This window comes from Staurois parvus, unplaced genomic scaffold (assembly GCF_062004578.1).
Source record: "Staurois parvus isolate SC_StPar_1 unplaced genomic scaffold, SC_StPar_1.0 ptg002329l, whole genome shotgun sequence".
NCBI lineage: Eukaryota > Metazoa > Chordata > Amphibia > Anura > Ranidae > Staurois > Staurois parvus.
The window spans coordinates 293491-301371 of NW_028320125.1; the positions used below are offsets into that span (position 1 = coordinate 293491).

Consider the following 7881-nt stretch of genomic DNA (forward strand, 5'->3'; position numbering starts at 1 on the left):
CTATAGGGAGCTGTCATCCACCGTGGCTTTATAATATACACAAGCGTCAATAGAATTAGGAGGAATTGTACTATTAAAGATGTCCATCTTGAACAAGCTAAACTTTTGGGTAACAGGTTTGTAGATAAAGGGTATCCACAGGAGGAGATAGATCAATTGATAGAGGAAATAGGCAATACAGATAGGATACTTGGAAAATAAGAGTGATAATGAGGCCTACAATGAACAGGTAGCCGTTGTGTTAGATTATAACGTGCATTACAAGAAAATTGAAGGTATTTAAAAAAAAAAAAAAAAAAACACAACCAACAACATTGGAACATTTTAAAATTAGATCCCCTTTTAAAGAATATTTTATCAGAAAACACGAGATATTTATAGGAAGGCACCCAATGTTAGAACAAGAGTAGTAAAAAAAGTGTGATGGATCCGCCTATTAGGAATAATATGACATTTCATGATAAAGGATTTTATCCATGTAGGAGTTGTTTTGCATGCCTAGATACAAAAAACACAGAATGTGAAACGTAACATTTGTTGCCAATACCACTGGGAGAGAATATGATAAAAGGATTTTATTTCATGTCAAACTGAAGGGGTGATATATTGTCTGGAATGTGAGTGTGGCCTTCAGTATGTGGGAAGAACCAAAAAGGCCATTATGGAAAAGATTAAGGGAACACATACAAAATATCAGGAAAGGTTTCCTCAAACATGACATGTCCAGACATTTTGCCATACACAATAAAAGACCCCTTGAAGATGTTATAAAAAAAATATAAAAAGATATTGGCGAGGGAACAAAATTAGATCCTTAAGCAAAGCCAAGTCTACATGGATTTACCATATGGGTACACAAGTCCCTAAAAGGATTAAACATGGAGTTTGACCTAAACTGTTTTATTAGTGATTTGACTTTATAGATTGACTTTGTATGGGTTTTATATTTTGATTCTTTACTTTGCTAGAAATATATTTATGTTTTATCTATATATTATCGTAATTATGATTATATAATGTTAATGTGTGCGTATATTACATGAATGGGGCATTTTTTATCCCCTTGAATAAATTTTATGGGATTATCCCGTTAAAAATATGTTTTGGTATTAGGTGACTTATTGTAATTTAGTTTCTAAGTGATGCCCAATATTCACACACTAAAATAATTTTTATAAATTGGCATATAATTCTCATTCATCTATTTTTTGCCAATTTTTTTATCAGGGTGAGGATAAGTAGGGAGTTTAAGGCATATAGCATTGATACGCTGTGCTGTACCTTTGTCCATGGAGTTTAGTATTGGTGTAATGAGGGTACAAGCATTAGCTATATGTCCGCGATGTAGGACTCCAGGAATATGGCCGCTGGCAATATTAGCGCTATGAGGAGGAGCTGTTACCGTGGAGACAGGAAATAGACTGGAGTATAAAGCGAGAGCTGCACACCAATAGCGATACCCCGAGGAAGTCAGGAGGTTGGTGATGTAACGTGTCGGTACGCCATGATGCAGCTTCCAGAGCGCGGTGACGCACTTCCGCCATTTTTTGGAACATTCACTGAAGTTTTAGATTGCATTTTCTATATGTAAGCACTTGTCAGTCGCTTTGTTTAGGAGATTAATCCCCTGTTTTTGGGACTCACGGATGTTTTGCACTAGTCTGTATTTATCCGTTGATCCCTGGTAGGGATGTTTTTGGGAGGTTGCCATTGATGTAATTTTGTTTTTTCACTGCACAGAGTCCAAATACAGGACCAGGTTTGTTATTTCACATTATTTTGAACCACGTGTATTTCTGGCACTAATTAGATCTTTACTGGATCAGATAACTTTAGATTTGTTCATCTGCATGTTTATTATTCAATTATTTCATATTTTAGTATTGTTTATGTATGGCATATGATTTTATTTTATATTATGAGCGCTACACTATATATCAATCATTTGCACACTTATAAAAAAGGTAGAGTGTTAGCCGCTTATTTACATATTGATCACCATATAGAAGAGCAGGAGAAACCCTTTATCTACAGGTGATCAAATACCACCAAAAGAAAGCTCTATTTGTGTGGAAAAACACATTGTTTGGGTGCAGCATTGCATGACCGTGCAATCAGTTGAAAAAGTGCAGCACCGAATAGCAAAAAAAGGCCTGGTCATTAAGGGGGGTAAATCCTCTGGAGGGCAAGTGGTTTATGTCCAAACCGTATTCCCCGAGTCATGTACATACAAATGTGGAGGTCTATTTAGCATTTCATATTAGGTATATAACTGAGGTTAACAATATTCATGTTTTCTGCCCAACAAGATTTCTTTTTGCTCTTCAGGACACTATGGCCTCTGTTGCTCATGATGTGGAACATCTTTGGGATAGAATGGTCTCCTATTCATGAGGATCAAAGAAGGTAGACTCCCAAGTCTTCCCTCCAGGGAGTTCAGTATTTCGTGCTTACATTCAATTCATCCCAACATCATTCAACGCCTTCACCACTACTGACCAAGGAGAACGGCCCTCCTAACCCTCTTGTATTGAACTGTATCGTTGCTGTATTGTCTCCCTTTATATTGTAAAGAGCTGAGCAAACTGTTGGCGCTATATAAATCCTGTATAATAAATAATCTATGAAAAAGGTAAAGATCTGAGTGCAACAGATTAGAATTAAATATTCAGATATTACCTTAGATCAAGAAGACATTTTAAGCTGGTAGAAAACTTTTTTTTTTGCACAGGTGGAACAATGGTGTTATGGAAAAACCAGAACCACCCACTCAGAAGTCTTTCCTCCAGGAGTTCAGTATTTCATGCTTACTTTCAGCCTAACATCATTCAAAACGCCTTCACCACTACTGACCACTTTGTATTTGTTCAAGAACTGGCACCTCTTGGTGATCTGCTCTCCATGATTGATTATACCAAATCTAAGATTAAGATTTAAGTATGGAGAACGTTTTTTGTTAGGTTTGGATAGCATGAAGAAGAACTGTCAAATTTTTTCCTGTCTATCCTTTTGGAAAGATTTCCTTCCACTTCCTCTCCTAGAGATGCAACAGGAATTGAGGAAACTTAGTTGACATTAGTAGGGGTGTCCATGTTGAAAGAAAGACTTACACTTACCTTTTGTTCTGACTACTTGTACTTGTTCTGAGCACGTAGATACATATGGTAAAATAATCCAACCCTAGTCTAAAACTAAAAAGTTAAGGCTATACATATAATTTGTTTCAATAGTCAGAATTTATCATTTTTAGATAAAGTATTCTGAATGTCTTTTTTTTCTTTTTTTAGGTGGGAATTCCAGAAGACGCAGTGAAGAGGTGTGCTGTGCAGATCTCAAACTCTCTTGAATTCATTGTGGAGAAAGGACTGGTGTACATGGATGTGAAGCCAGATAATGTTTGTTTAACCGGGACTGCTATTCCATCAAGCTCACAAACTTTGGCCTGGCTAAAGGTCAAAAGGGACAGTGATTAAAGGCAAGTGTGGCACAGAGTCCTACATTGCTCCAGAAATGTGCAAAATTGACACTTCAGATGGCCTGGTTGTGGATGGCAGCCTTGATGTGTAGGCATTTGGAGTAGTCATCTATTGTTTACTTACAGGAGAGCTTCCATGAGAGCATGCCATTCCTGACAATGAAAAATATAAAAGCTTTGTTGACTGACAAAATAAAGTCCAGGATACTAAACATTCATACCAGTAGGTAAAGTTGATCCAGGGATTATCAGATTGCCTCTCCATTATAGTCATGAAAGTGATGCAACGTGGATTGAAGTCCATTTAAAAACGGTGAGCAATGTGGCAAGAAGTGAAAAGGTTGAAAAGGAGTTAGTTATATTATGAGCTCAAGAAACAAACCTGAATGCACAAATATATTTTTCACCCATTTTCACTGCCACTGCATCCATTATAAAAATAGCAATTCACCAAATCAGTGGCTTTACAAATTCACGAGGCAATTTGAGATACATTATCTTAATCTGTGACTCAAACGTTACCTATACATTAGTCAATATCTACTCTCCAAATTCTGGTCAATTATCTTTCTTGCTATCCCTCAAGAAGAGAGTAGACAAGGTCCTCCAGGGCTCTTTATTAATATATAGTGGATAAGACTATGGGCTGGTCCAATCCTTCCCAACCATCTGAATTACATCCTTTCCCCCCTTCAGCGGACATATGTCACCTGGGAGGTGTATAAACTCTAAGACTATACATCTCATTTCCACACAAGTCATACTTTGGAATCGATTTGATACTCTTCACTTTCTCTATTAAAAAAAAAAAAAAAAAAAAAAGAAGAAGAAGAAGGACTATGTCAGTCAAAATCCCTCCAATCCCATGGTCAGACCACGCTTCAGTGATGTTTGAAGTTCAGGAAAAACATTCTACAAGTCCTACTTATTTTATGGTGTAACAATACCGAGTTATTAGCTAAAGCACAGCATGGGGAAAAAAAAAAAAAAAAAACACCAAAAATTCTGGAGTATTTTGATATGAACACTGATGTGGGGTATTTTCACTTTGGTGTGCTCAAAGCCTACAGCACAGGCCTTCTTATACAAGCAGCAGGTAAAGAAAAGAGGCAGAAAGCACCGATCCTAACTTTTGTAAAAAGAATTTACACACATTGGAACATGAAAAGCAATCCTTCCCCTATGTTACAAGATAATCTTTTTAAAATGTAGACAGGACATGCAGTACGCCTAAATTTACTTTTGACCACCAGGAAGCTATAAAAAGGCATTGTATTCTGTTCATGGTAAAGCAGGGAAACTCCTGGTTCATTATCTTCATAAAAGACAGCAAAGAACAAAATTAAAGTGACATAATAGATCCCCAGAGTGGTAAGGAGGAATATCACCCCACTGCAATAGATACACTTTTCAGAAATGTTACCATACTCTACAACCTAAAAAATGTAGACCCAGCACATCCTAACAGAAAACAGGTCTAAAATTTTTTAATTCAGTAAATCTCCCCTGCTTAACTAAAAAGATACCTTAACACTACTCAACCCTCCAATTTCTGATACAGAAATATTGGACACAATGAATTCTCTCCCTTCACGCAAGTCACCAGAAGCAGAAGGATTATCCACAGAATACAATAAATCATTTGTATCTCATGAGGCCACTGCTTCTGCCTTTTCCCAAGGAAATGCTTCAATCTACCATTACTGGATTGCCTAAACTGGGGAAAAAAAAACCCAAACTTTGAGACTGTTAAAACACAGACTTGAAGATATATGGATTAGCAAAATGTAACTTTTAGTTAAAGCAGGACAAGTGGGATTTGTGAAGGACAGACAGGCCCCAGATGGGACACAGAAAAAAGGTTTAATTTATTGAAAAACAGTGGAAACCCACCGAGTGCCCACAGTATTCCTTATGCAAGATGCTGAAAAAAACAAAAACAAACATTCAAACAGGGTCCACTGGGGGTACCTGCAAACAACTTCAGAAATTTGTACTCTAGGGATTTATATCTTCAGCAATATCTATATTATATACAAACCCCTTGGCAAGTGTTTATACCTCTGTTATAGCAGACAGATTCTATAAATCACATATGGAACTTGCCAGGGCTGTCCTTGGTCACCACTTATATTTACTCATGATGGAACTGGCGGAGACCTTTAGAAGTGATAGCCATATATCCAGTATTACCCTAGATGGCTATACACATAAGATTAGATTGTCTGCCGATGATGCTGTGCTTACATTGACAAGTCCAGTCTGACAGTCCAGTTCCTGCTTGATCCATTTGGTTCATCATGAAATTGTTTTTTTTGCCTCACCTCTGGCCTGCTTAAAAAGGGATCCTCCCTGCATCTAACAATTGAAAAAACACATTCATTTTTAATATTTATAGCAAAAGCCCCACCCATCCATGTCTCCATTTTTATTTTGTTAAAAAGTCAGTCACTCTGCTCATTGCTGTGATAACACCTAGAGCACAGACCCCTGGAGGGAAGCAGGGTCCTGTTACCTCTTTCAAGATGCTTCCAGTTACACTAATCCTCAGCATCGCTGTCCTGGCCACATCCAAATCCATGGATGACCTAAAAGATTGGGATGGGGGGGGGGGGGGGGGGGAGAGCACTGGGTGGCCAGTTCCAATGGTTAGTACAACTACAGACATCGGGCTGATGTGTGCCACGCTTATCAAATAGTCAAGAAGGATGGCAGCCCTTATTAGCAGATCATGGTGAGCCACAATAATCACAGATAAGGAAGAGAAACCAACCAAAAAGAATTAAACTGGCCCAACAGTACAGACGTGTTCACGGGAGTGCTGAAGGACTACACAAAAGATAGTCCTATCAATTTCCTGGTGGTTCTGAACGGTGACGATAAAAGGGTGAAGGGAAAATAATCTGGGAAGGTAATTAAGATTGGACCTAATGACCATATCTTTTTCTACTTCACTGATCAGAGCTATGGGTCTGCTGGCCTTTTCAAGTGATGACCTCCACATCGAGGAACTGAAGAGCACTGAGTACATGTATGACAACAAATTGACATTTACACCACCAAAGCCGCCAACCCTCATGAGTCCTCTTATGCCTGTGATGAGAAGCAAGACATCTCTCTGATATTTACAGCATCAGCTGGATGGAGGACCATTAGACACTCCAAACAATTTTTACTGGTCAAGCAGCACACCAATACCAGTCATATGATGCAGTATGGGAACAGGACTATTTGCAAGATGAAAACAATTTCAGGGTAGTGCTAAAATCAGTGGCCCCTCACTTAACCCTGGAGCCGGTACATAATATGAAAAGATAGTTCCTGGCTACCAACAATGCTATTGAGACCCAGGATGTACTGACCAGGATAAAGGCCCTACAGGAGGCCAAAGCCTGGATCAATAAAGTTGGTGATGAAAATTGTTTGTGGTGACAGAATCTGAGTTGGAAGAGATTCTCACCGAACTGAAATTAATGATCGCTCGCGTTACTGTGTAGCAGCCGAGTACTTCAACTAGCACAACCTACTGTATGAACACTCCATGAGACAGTTGTACACAATAGTGAACCTCTGTCAATCCAGATACCCACTAGAGAGCATCACCCATGCTATGGACAATATCTGCCAAGATCTGCACTGACAGCTGGCAACACCAAGTCTTCCAGTAGAGGGACATGGGTGATTAACCCTCTCTGCGATTTGTCCCCTCTGAAGCCTCAAATCTAAAATCTCTATTCTATGATAGTTTAATTTGCCTTCAGCATCACAAATCCTCTTTACAAACCCCAACCTTCACTTGCACAGCCAAATCCATCTACATTGGTACAAATCCCAACCACAACACTAGCTGCCTGAAGTTTACATGCCCTCCCTGAGCGGGTCTTCTCTGATTACCTCCCACACTTCAAAGACATGCTGGTAAGTTAATTGGCTCCTGTTTAAAATCAGTCTTAGTATGTGTGTGTATGAATGTGAGTTAGGGACCTTAGACTGTATGATCCTTGAGGGCAGGGACTGATGTTAATGTACAATATGTAAAGTATTGCGTAAACTGACAGCACTATCGGTACCTGTAAGAAATTAAAAAAAAAAAAAAAGTCATCTTGAAAAACAACCCCCTAGCATGTCTGGTTGTGGCTATCTAGAGTAAGGGCAATTGATTTGTGTAGCATTTACTCTCTGGAATCCATCTGCCCTTAGCTCAAGCATGCATGGAGAGAGTGTGCCTAATTTCCTTCCCCTAGGACACTTAAGGATAAAATCAATCTTCTACCAGTTACTGAGAGCCACCCCCCCCCCCCCACACACACACACACACACACACCCACACACCTACCTGAATTGGTAACTATCGGATATGTCCTGACATGTATTGCTACATGTCCTGTTTTACATTTTTGTACTTG

General features: G+C 38.9%; 1 pseudogene; it reads left to right on the forward strand.

The window, feature by feature from the left end:
* Nucleotides 1-6000: 6000 nt before the first annotated feature.
* On the forward strand, nucleotides 6001-7115 carry LOC149431243 (legumain pseudogene; annotated as a pseudogene).
* Nucleotides 7116-7881: the final 766 nt, after the last annotated feature.